Source organism: Plectropomus leopardus, chromosome 13 (genome assembly GCF_026936395.1).
Source record: "Plectropomus leopardus strain MGB_pleo_1.0 chromosome 13, ASM2693639v1, whole genome shotgun sequence".
Taxonomy (NCBI): domain Eukaryota; kingdom Metazoa; phylum Chordata; class Actinopteri; order Perciformes; family Serranidae; genus Plectropomus; species Plectropomus leopardus.
The window spans coordinates 13201706-13212947 of NC_142188.1; the positions used below are offsets into that span (position 1 = coordinate 13201706).

An 11242-nucleotide genomic window follows, 5' to 3' on the forward strand; every position below is an offset into this window, starting at 1 on the left:
AGAGGATAACAGTGACAACAGTGTGATGTAAAAAAGCCAGACGTCACCGAGACAGTAGAATAATATCTGAACAGCTCATCATTTATTTATTAGTGAGTGTTAGTGAGCTCCTCCATTTGGGAAGCCTGAAATTTATTTGGGGTCGACCTCTGTGTCTCAGACCAGGACTTAGCCAACTAAAATCTTAAGAAGCTTGACAGGCGTAGGATCAGGTGTTTCAGTTTGAGCAAAGAAAAGTATGGGGCCTCTTGCCCCCTGGAGTGACCCTCGCATGCCATGACTCTCCATACATCAGGTACCTCACTAATTACACTACCCCCCTTCTCTATCAATCCCTGCCTTTCCGCCTGTGGTTTCTTCCATTATCCATGAGTGGCTGTTCTGTTCTGTACACACTAACCAGAGCCCTAATCCATCAGGGATACATTACATGGGAGCCTCCAGCACTGCTATATGGGGACTACTCCTATATTGTGTAAGCAAGTGATGTTATGCAGATTGTCACCACCAATCAACTAATAAAGTGACTTTTCTGCTGTTACATAATACCATTTTTAGGTTGTGGAGGTGTGTTATGGGTGAGTTGAGAGTGTGTATGGGTGGGAGAAAGAAAACTATGAGCAGCATTCCACCGGTCCATTCATTCATTCATGAGGGGGCTCAGCTCACCATATGGACCCTCTGACTGCTCAGTGTGTAGCAGAAATTAACAGATGCAAAATCTTAAAGCCAACTACTGCTGTGTCATTTTGGGTGTTTTCACTGTTTACGCAGCTAATAAAAAAAAAAAAAGTTCTCCGTTCTGCAGGGCAAAACAGGAAATATATTTTATCAGTTAGAGCTAGGTTTCCATATGTTTGTACAATGATGACTTGTCATTTTTTTTTTTTTTACATCTATAGAGTCATTACACTCGTGGGAATGATTTAATTTAACCAATTTATATCAAATCAGTTGAGGGCAGAATATACGATTTAATCTAATCTTTGCTGACGGCTTGATTGAATCTGACATGATAAGGTCCAAAAACTAACCAACAATAAAGTAGTGACAGCAGGAACCATTTTTTGAACCCATCTTTTACTTTTAGATATATCGGTGTACTTAATTGATCCCAAGCTGGGAAATTCTTTTGTTACAGCAGGAGGCCTTGCACTGAAGCAGTAAAAATACTGTGATACATATATTACACTAGAAGAGAAAAGTAGATATAAATAGTAAAATACAACTTAGCATTCTGTAAGAATAAGGTTTGTAACAACATAAGTTTTTAACCACAGTGAAAGAATGAAAAAATAACGCTTTATTTCTGTCATTCAAGCTGCAATTCCACCTTTGACAACAATGTGGGTTGCATTGGCAGAGTGGTGCTGTCTGTGTTTTCACTTATTTACACCACGGGCAGAGAAAGAAGCAAGTCTACGTTATTTATTAATTATTTTTTACAAAATGGGCCTGGACAGCGGGAGAATGAGATAGGGGGCTTCATAATAGCAAATCTCACTGCCCATATGCAATTTCATATTGGTCAGGCAACCAACTGAAGAGAAATATGGATGAAGACAGACGGACAGACAAATGGACAGATGGATGGACAGATGGATGGACAGAGTTTTTCATTTCATAGCAGGATAAAGAATATACTACAAAAACTTTACATACAAAAATAAAAATACGAAATGCTAAAACATGTTCAAATATATTACATACATAACACACACGTACTATATACATAAAAACAAGTGTGAAAATTGGTATTAGTTATTTTAAGTATGTAGTGAGGTAGAGGGGAGAATTACCAGATTATAAATTGGAACAGGAGTGAAATTTTAGTGTTAGATCTCCATCTGCACAATGTACTTCCTGACATTCTGCAGTGAATCAGCTGATCTGCTGCCAGTAAGCTAACTGGCTGCAAATCTCACTGCTGCTCAGCCTTGTTCAGTTGTTTTGGAATAACCTGCAGGTATATGTAAAACACGCTGACAGCCTCAAACCCAACTACTGTGAACCTATTAGGATTTGATGCAGAGGCCTAACAGCCGGGAGTTATGACACATGTCGCCATGATAATTGGCCTTCATTGTGCAAGCAGGATTGTCAGGACACATTGGCTCTGTTCTCAAGCCCAGGCTTGTACAAAAAGCCACCTTTGGAGGATGTTACACATTAAGTGTCAAGTTTGTATGAGGAAAAACCATCGCAGCTAACTGTAGGAGTCGTAATACTCCGAAGGGATGCTTAAGTTTTGTCACAACAGTGGAAAACAGGTTCTAAAAATACAGGCTGTCTGTGCCAAACAGTGAGAGAGGCTTTCATTTCTCTTTTCTCAGCGGATGCAATTGGGGGATTATTTCACCAGACTGGATTTAAAGACAACCACCTCTACACAACATGATTCAGTCAGGAGCTTTATGATAGATGATATTTTGATGAAAAGTCAATCCAAAGCAGCTCAGGAAAAATAGTACAAAAATAAAACTAAGACCCAGAGTATAGTATAGTATAGTGTAGTATAGTATACTATAGTATACTATATATATCTATATAGTATAGAGTGTCCTAAGGATGACGCTTTTCTGTAGGCCAATCCGGAAGCTAACACTGGCCTGATTCCCTTGTCAAAAAGCCTATGGGATTTTTTCATTGGATTTTGGATCATTGCAGAAAATAAGCTCTGTGGTAAACAAACATTTTTGATACTTACAAGCCTTGTTCAGCAAAATAAATTTCACAGATGAACACTACTTTCACTGTTTTTGAAGCCTAAATCCAATCACCAGAAGTAAAAAGTTGTTGCTGAGCTAAAACGAACAACACTACGGTCCCATTACCACCGCTACCAGGCTGTGCAACTGTGCTCGGCGTGGTTCAGCGTGATGACATTCTGTAGTCTAATTTAGCCACTTGGTAGCAACCGCCATTAGTAGACACATAAAAGCTTTAGAGTTTGCTTGTGGGGTATTTACTGATGTTTCTCATGTCATAGAACAAAATGTGAAAGTATCTTCAGTTTGTGCTAACCAAGGACCTTATTTAAGGCTTCTAACCAAAAACCCATTGACTTTGAGATGAGGGAACTGGAGGTGCTGATATGCTATCAGATTTCCAGGTTTTAGGACTCATTCCTGGCGTTCTCTCTAAAGTCACTCATGAGAGTCAAAAAACAACAACAGAGACAACAACAGCTTCTTTTTGACTGATTCTTCACTATCACCACATAGGAAAACCTCAGTGGGGTGTGTTGATGGGAGCTTTTCCTATTGCATCCCAGAATGCTTTTCATCTCTAAGTAGAGTCTGGTGCCTGTCTTGGGGGGTTGGGGGAGTGCTTCTCTGGTGTATGTGAGAATGCCTCTTTTCTTTTCTTTTCAGCTGCAGGTCTTTGGCTCAGTGGGCGTCGAGACGCCAGACTTACAAATCTATCATGTTAATGAGCAAGGGATATACAAAATGAGGCATAAGGAGCACACTGACAACATGAAATAATGAAGTATTTGTTTTTAGCTCAGTGTAGCCAAGTGGTACGAGTTTCAGTGTGTGTGAAGCAGCAGTAGTTATGACTGCAGGTCACAGAGAAGAAAAGGGAAGCTTCTGAAATGAATAGAGAGTAGCATGAAGGCACAGACAGGCATGGCTAACAATCCTTTTCTGGTAGCTTTGCATAATGCCTCGGGCCAGAGAGCAAGTGAAAGAGAGAGAGCCACTGCGTTAGTAAACAGAAATGTAAGGCAATAAACAAGCAAAAAAGTGAGATTGAAATATTCAGAAGTCAAAAGAGAGAGACTGACAGAAAAGGAAAAGGCAGAGTGTGTGTCAGTATGTGGACTGAGGGAGAGTTGTGCACACAGACGGTGAATGGACCAGTGGCTCGCTCAGCACACAGGCACACAGCTGCCCACAGACAGAATGGAGCTCTAATAGGGCCTTTCGCCTGCAACACAAAGACATTGCAAATGTGCGCGTCTTGAGCACACACTGGAGTGCAGAGTGATCCCCTTTAAAAAACCACCGGCCTTAATTGCTTCCATAAATTATGTCTGTAGTATGTTCAAAACAAGTCTGCAGAGTAACAATGCCAGAACTGTTGTCGAGTACAAGTGCATAAACATTATAAGCAAAACGTGACAAGAAGCAACTAGTGTTTCTTCCTCTTTAGTCAGATAATGGGCTGGATCACAGGGTTCCTACTACTTAGAGAAAATGTGTTTGAGGACTTTTTAGGCCACTTGGAATCAAATTTAAGACCAATTTTACAGTAGCCTATATTAAAGGAAAAAAAGCATGAACTGACATTAATTACTTAAAATAAATATTGTGAAAAAACTTTTTGGTTGTCTGACAACCAAAACATTGTTTATTGAATTTATTGAGTTTTTTTTGTTGGTATTTGGACAGGAATTCTCTCTTTTTCACATTTTATGGACATTTCCTCCTGTGCACCTGTCCACAAGTTTTTTGAAGGTGTGCATAATCCTCCACATTCAAGTTCAAATAAATATTTTAACATAAAACATAACTTAGGCGATGTTAATGCAAGAAACATTCAGATTATTATTATAATTGTTACTATTATCTTGAGCTTTTGCACTGCAATGTAAAATAAATCAGTCAACAACAAAAACAATCCTGCTTCCTATGTCTGAGAATCTCTAAGACTTTTGAAAAACTAATTTAATTGAATGCCAATTAATGCCTTGTGTTTAGATTAACTGATTGAATGCCAAGACTCTTTTACAATCTGCAGGTACCCTATATCAGTATTTTTAACATAGGCTAAATGAGTGATCAGATATTCCCAGATTCTGAATAGTTTTGCTAATTTTAAACTGCATTTACTCAAATGGTCTTGTATGTCTGGCTTGTTTATGCCAGTATTAATGCATAACACATTTGGATGGTGTTTGGAAGAACAGGTGTTTATATTTGTCAAAGAAAGGTATCAAAAAGGGTAATAAAAGTCAAGTACTGGCACCTATAAAGAACGTTTTTAACCCAGGCCGTGTCTGATAAAATCAACAGCGTCAGTAAATAACACATCTGCAGGTTCACGTGACTATTTGAAAGATAAAATTTTCTTGTTCACATCAAGCTGCAACATTCCAGCAGTGGTTTACTCTGAGAAATCAAAGCCAGGTGTAGTCATCATAATCTTCCCAAAACTGGAAAGGCGAATCAGAAACACTCGGAACAGGTTTCCTCTGAGCCAGCAAATGCGAGGCGTTTATCAACATCCCCTTTGTAATTAGACACTAGAGCTGACATGTGATTAAATCTTTTAGCCTGCTCTCTGCTTCACTTCCACCCTGAACTTCGGCTTGCATTTGTGAGGACATTTTAAGCAAGATTCTTGAGAAAACTCATTTCCTGTTTAGTTAACTAAACTAGCCAGAGTCAAGGACGACTGCTGCCATGGAGGCAGCACGAAACATTTCCAGGTATTTTCAATTAGGTACCCTGGTACTAAACCAGTTCTCCTTGGTATTGTGTTTACGGTGTCCACAAACATCTACCAACTGCCGTGCAATATTAGAGAGGGCAAAACATAAGAACCAACAGTTACTTCCTAACCAACAAAAGAAAAGGAAACAACACTGAAAATAAGAACTTTAGTTCTTTGCTGCCTCTGTATTACCTTTAGTTTTGACCTGGGGCAATAAAGTAGTTTCAAAATGAGGATGACAACATGTAGACATCAGTATGTCCACGTATAAATCAATAAAAAGACAGTTATTCTTATGTTCTTATCAGCATCCTATCAGTTCGTATCAACATGAGTAAGCTCTGTTTCAGTTTCATACATGTTGTAATGACATACAGTCAGTGTGAGTCATGTAGTAATAACATAATATAAAAACATATACTGGACTGGACTCCAAGGATTGCAGGCTTATATCTTTGCTCTGAAAACAGAAATAAGACTGAGGAGGAACAATGTGTCCCATAGTTTCAACCTCCTCAGCATAAAAACATGAACTATGCTCAGAGGAGCACAGGAGTTAGTAACTACAGATCTCAAGAGGAAACAAAACCTATTTGTGTGGTGGACACTGGTGAGACACATGCAACCTTATGACTCAAAGCTGCTCAATCTCTTCTCACAGGCTGTGGTGAGGACTCGTGTGTCAATATGAGCTGCAAAGCAACCACACCGCCTCTCCCCACCTACACAGGTACTGTATGTGACAACAGCCTGAGCTTTATTACCTCGGCTGATAGATGGAGGGGGAGTTTGCTGGCTCACAGAGCTTTGGTTAATGTGTGCACCCCCTCTATAGCAGGTTATTAAGCAGTAACTTTTAGTGCAACAGGTTGGGGGAAGCAAACAGAGACCCATAAACTCCAAAACAGCTGATTTAGTGCAGAAATGTTGCAATAACTTTTCTGGAATCAATATATCAACAAAGAGTGTCACAAGCTGCACTTTTTGTGCCCAAACTGGTTTTAAGGGTTTTAAGATTCACAAAGTGCCATTATATAAAAAAAATACATTTGTTTGTCTAATTTATGCCCCAAAGTAACCTAGACGTCGCAGGGGAAACCCAGCATGAGCAGACAAAGTGAACTCCACAGAAAGAAGAAACATGATGAAGCGTGCCTGAACACAGCTATAACGATCATGTATCTGAACAAACAGCCCTACTACCTGGCCAGCAGAGGCTCTTTCGAAGTTAGGTCATCTTCGACAAAGGGGGCGAAGCAGGAGCAAAAGTAAAAATCACAAAAGTTTGTCGCAGTTGCAGCCGCCAGTTCAGCGTCACCAGCGCAGGACTGAGCCGGACTGCGAGCAGCTGAGAGCTCGCTGCTGCTTTCAGCCTGCAGCACTGATTGTAACCATATCCGCGTAGGGACGAACCATGTGGACGGGGGGAGACCGGAAGACCACGGACACACTGGCAAACTTGTGCAGCAAAGAGAGCACCAACTTAGCCTACTACACAGTTAAATCTTTAAAGTTTAATTATTAATTAGAAACTTTAAAAAAAACAAACAACCGTTTTTTTGTTTTTATTTTTTACAGAACAGAGTATAACAAAAATACAATCCGCAATTAACATATGCAAACAACTTTTTAAAAAACAAGGGGATATGCCATTAATTAAATTACAAGACATACAAATATTAAGTGTCTTGGCAGCCTTTTTGTTAATCAAATCAGTAAGTAGGTTCATATAATGTTCAATATCCTTCAGAAAACTGACAATAACAGGCTTTCTATTGCTAAACTTACATTTAGGTTGAAGTCAAGTAATGTGCAACATCAGGTAAAATGGGACAAATAAGGTTTCGCATTTCTTTAAATAGGCCTATTAACAGTCAGTCACCAAACATGTTATTGATTGTTGCTCAATCAATAAAACCTAAATAAATATAAATGTGATTTTCATGAAAACACCATTTTTATTTAAGTCAGGTAATGTGGGACACTTTCAGTAGATTACCAAGAAAACTACCAGAACTCAACTGAATACTACCTTAAATGTTACTTTTAGAACTTGCTATGGTTCTCGGCTACATTTATAACCAAAATACCTGACTTCACCCTACAAATAAAACAATATCAAAAAGCCAGGAGGATATTACATTAAATAAAAATATTTCAAGACATACAAATATCAAGTATCTTGATGGCCTTTTTGTTACTCAAATCAGTGAGCGGTTTCACGTAATGTTCAATATATTTTAGAAATATCTGTTGTTGTTTTTTTATTGCTGCACTTACATTTAAGTATGAAGTACTTTGCTAAAATCATTGCCAAAGTTATTATAAAAAATTGAGAAAGACAAATACCTCAAATTTCCCAAAATAACGCAGAGATATGGTCCATTATGAATCAGCAAATGTCCCTCCCGAATTTTAGTGTGAGAATTAATGCAAAAAAAAAGGTGTGAAACAGTTTTAGAGTGTTCGTCACAAAAAGAGCATTTTATGTTTGTTTTGTTTAAATATTTCTGCATGTCTTAACGTGCAAGGTAATAATTTAATCTTATTCACAATCAGCTATGCTATTTTTGAGGAAGCATTCAAACCCTCTTCCAATATATGTCATTTACAAAGTGATTCCAAAATGCAGTGACATGGTGAAGAGAGACAATATTTTGTTGAAAAGGGGGAATTATTAAATGAAAACAGCAAAACGCTATAGTGAGAGATGACACGAGGCTCAAACTTTTCATTAAAACAAACACCCCCCACCCCTTCCGAGTTGGTATGTTCCACTGCGGTCCTCCCTCAGGCATTTACAATTCTCATGTGCTACTTTGTACTACTATGCTTTTCATTGATGTTAGTGAAGCAAAAACGTGTTGACATCATACAAAGAAAGCTTATTTACACAAATAAACCAACCCAAAAAGTTGCTACAATGCATCTTATTTACTCCTGTCCCAGGTTTAAGTTGTATAAATTAAATTACCAAATAGTTGACAACTATTTTGATAAACATTTAAGTCTTTTCTATTATTATTATTTTTTGTTAATAATTTTGAAGCTTTTTCAATTTACATTTATTACTTTTTAAATGATTTTAAAATTGAAGGTGTTTTCTCTTTTTAAAAAAAATATAATTTCAAGTTTGGGTTTTTTTTTTCCTTCCTACTTTTTTAAAATTAATTTTTCAGTTCTTTGCGTGCATGTGTTATTTTAAAGATATGTCTGCACTGGGTAGTTTTAGTTTTAATACTTTAATTACATTTTCCTGATTATACTTATTTATTTTTCCTTTAGTAAAATTTCAAAGCAGCAGACTTTTATTTGTAACAGAGTATGTTTCCAGGCTGGTATTAGTACTTGTACTTAAGTAAAGGATCTGAATACTTCTTCCATCACTGTCTGTTTTAGTCATAATCTGCCAAAGACAATGACCCAAACATAAATAGAAATGGTTAAAAATTGCCGAACAATTGTTTCTCCATTGACTTATACATCATGCTGTAATGTCGTGGGTAGTCATTCCTACAAAGAAAGAGAGTAAAAAAGCTCTGTAGTGCCTTGAAAGAGGAATCTTTCCCACTTCCACATTGGCTCTCCTGAGATGGAAAACTTCACTGCTAGATGGTGGAGTAATTCAATCAATCCACGAAAATCCTATTAGGAGAAACTTCAAACGTGTTTCCAGGGAGATGGAGTGAAAAAACATAAATATTTGCAGTATCACACTTGAGAGGTTAAAATGAAAGCGTGGTATTCATGCTGGTAGGGCAGCCAGTGGGCTATGGCATTGAGTCTAAAACCCTTATAGGTTAATATTATGAGTGGAATAAAAGTGTAGCTTCGGACACGTGTGCCAACCCAAAAGCCATGAAAGTGCTGACGGTGGTAAATGTAGTGCGCAGCGTGGTCCAACCCGGCAAGATCTACAGTTTTATTTTACTTCATGGTGGATGGTAATAAAATACTTCTAAAGATGACAGAAAGAAATGGTTCCAACTTCCCTTTTGATCAAAACAGACTCTTTTAACAAGAAAGACCATTTGACTTCCTTGCAGTGCAAAGTGGAGCATGTGGCAGAAACAAGCTCAAGATACACCCAGTTTCAAAATAATAAAAACATACATATAACATGTAACTGTCACCAGTCATGAGCACTGTAAGTTTAAGCAATTTCCCCAAATGTAAAGATTGATATAGACAAGTTAAGATGTGTCTGACATTATAATTTAGTAAGTGTAACATGTACATTATATATTTTTGTAGTGAATTTCCAGTTTTAGATTCTTAACCCTTTGAAAACTGGATTGACATCCCTTTTCTTGTGCTGCATTCAGACACCTTTGACAAGTAATTAAACCTTGAACACTCAGCAAATTAGTTATCATAATTATATATTTAAAAAAAATATTTTACAGAATTACTAAGCAGTATTTTCAGGTCATCTCCCTTTTTTTAAAACTTTCCAGTTTTTGTATGTGTGTGTTGTTGTTTTTTTCATTTATGTGTTTGATTTTGTGCTAATTATAACGCAATTTTCTCGTACTTTTGACAAATTTCTTGTTAATTTTTGGGTCATTTCTTCTTAAATTGCTCATTGCCTTCTTCCAATGTTTTTGAAAGAAATAAAGCCAATTTGCGCATGTCTCAAAGGGTTAAATGCAGAACTTTTTCCTTTTCTCCTAATATGTTTATTGTCACCATTATATGAACCAAAATCCCTTCCTATTCCTTGTATGTGAACCAGTACAAGGCAATAAACTTGATTCTGATTCAAGTGCAATCCACTGTTAGGAATGATGTTTCATGGAAAAACTGACCAACTAAGGCATGATTTTACTCAGGCAAACAGGATTGCAGTGTAGTCTGTTTCTTAGCAACATCACCTGTGCAAGGGGAATGAGTGGGCTGCATAATATTCAACATGGTAACTTAAGTACATAGTAAAATCTATCGACGCTAAAAACACTCAAAGACCCGCCTAAAAAGATGTTGTAAAGACAGTTGAGTGAATGTTGACAAAGGTAAAGGAGGGGATATTTAATGGAGCTTTAACTACATGGGAAAATCTCTGTGCGAGTTGTAAACGTGGGCATAATATGCACATCCAGGCAGGATATCCAGAGCCTTGTAAAATTCCAGGCAGTAATTCTTGTAAAGCTTCCATGTGTTTACTCAACAGCGTGCCTCAACATCGATGGCTCCCATGGACCCCCTGGCCCGGCCTGCAATTAGGACCCAGAGTTTGACAGTTATTAATGATGCCATTGAGAAAGGAAATGGCAGACAGGCTTGTCTTCCACAGAAGGCATGGCCTCTTGTTTATTCATTATGTCAGAAGTTCTTAATCATGGTCCTCAGGACCCCCGGCTCTGCTGGTTTCCAGTTTAGCCAACAGTTTAGCCAATTAGGTACGGGCTATTTTTCACATGATGCAATTAACTACCTGGTAGGACAGAACAGTGGTTTTCAAACTCAAGGTCAGGACACTCAACAGGATCCTTGCAAAGTAATTCTTCATGGGCTTTAAGATGATTTATAGTACAAATTATCATGTGTATCTTCTTTCGCTTTTAGCCATTTTATAGAATGAATATAGAAGAAATTTTAGCCCACAGGCCTGTGGTAGCCAATCAAATCAAACAGAGAAAATAAATAATGGTAATGTCTACCTAAACTATTACTAAAAGTAGCCACAGGAAAGTAATATTACAGTCAAATAAGTGTCTGTGGGTTCACACATATGCAGAGTTCACACATGAAAGAGGACTCATGTTATTCAGAAGTAAAAGGTTTCACGTGAAAACATTTC

The 11242-nt window shown here is 37.7% G+C and overlaps 1 protein-coding gene across 1 annotated transcript in view; it reads right to left on the reverse strand.

Moving 5' to 3' along the window:
* LOC121954661 (protein FAM53B-like) overlaps positions 1-6805 on the reverse strand; it is a 30669-nt gene extending 23864 nt beyond the window's left edge. Inside the window, exon 1 of the mRNA XM_042502311.2 lies at positions 6646-6805. The gene's annotated coding sequence lies outside the window, so the exon portion shown is untranslated. The remainder of the gene's footprint in view (positions 1-6645) is intronic.
* Positions 6806-11242: the final 4437 nt, after the last annotated feature.